Source organism: Penaeus monodon, chromosome 19, assembly GCF_015228065.2.
Source record: "Penaeus monodon isolate SGIC_2016 chromosome 19, NSTDA_Pmon_1, whole genome shotgun sequence".
NCBI lineage: Eukaryota > Metazoa > Arthropoda > Malacostraca > Decapoda > Penaeidae > Penaeus > Penaeus monodon.
In genome coordinates this window covers 69132-69473 of record NC_051404.1, presented here as the reverse complement: position 1 = coordinate 69473, position 342 = coordinate 69132, and positions in this window count along the sequence as shown.

The window sequence follows — 342 nt, the reverse complement described above, 5'->3', positions numbered from 1 at the left end:
ATAAATGAGGATTTTTATGAAGGTAGTTGAAAAAATATATATATACTTATATTGGAAGAACAATTACGGCATAAGAGAAGTATTTAGGCAAGAAAGAGAGAAATCCCTTAAGAACAGAAATCTTCGACGTGGCGAGGCGACGGCGAGGAAGAACAAGCCGGACTGGGAGGCTGATCAGGCGAGAGGCTTCTCTGCTTCTAAATCAACAGATCATGAAACGATCTCAGGGCGAAGAACTGACTTCCACTAATGCATGACAACACTTTTAGATGTGTGACCTATCTTTACGATGGTTTAATGGTGGTTATCACATTTTAACCATTACATTGCACAAAATAAAGC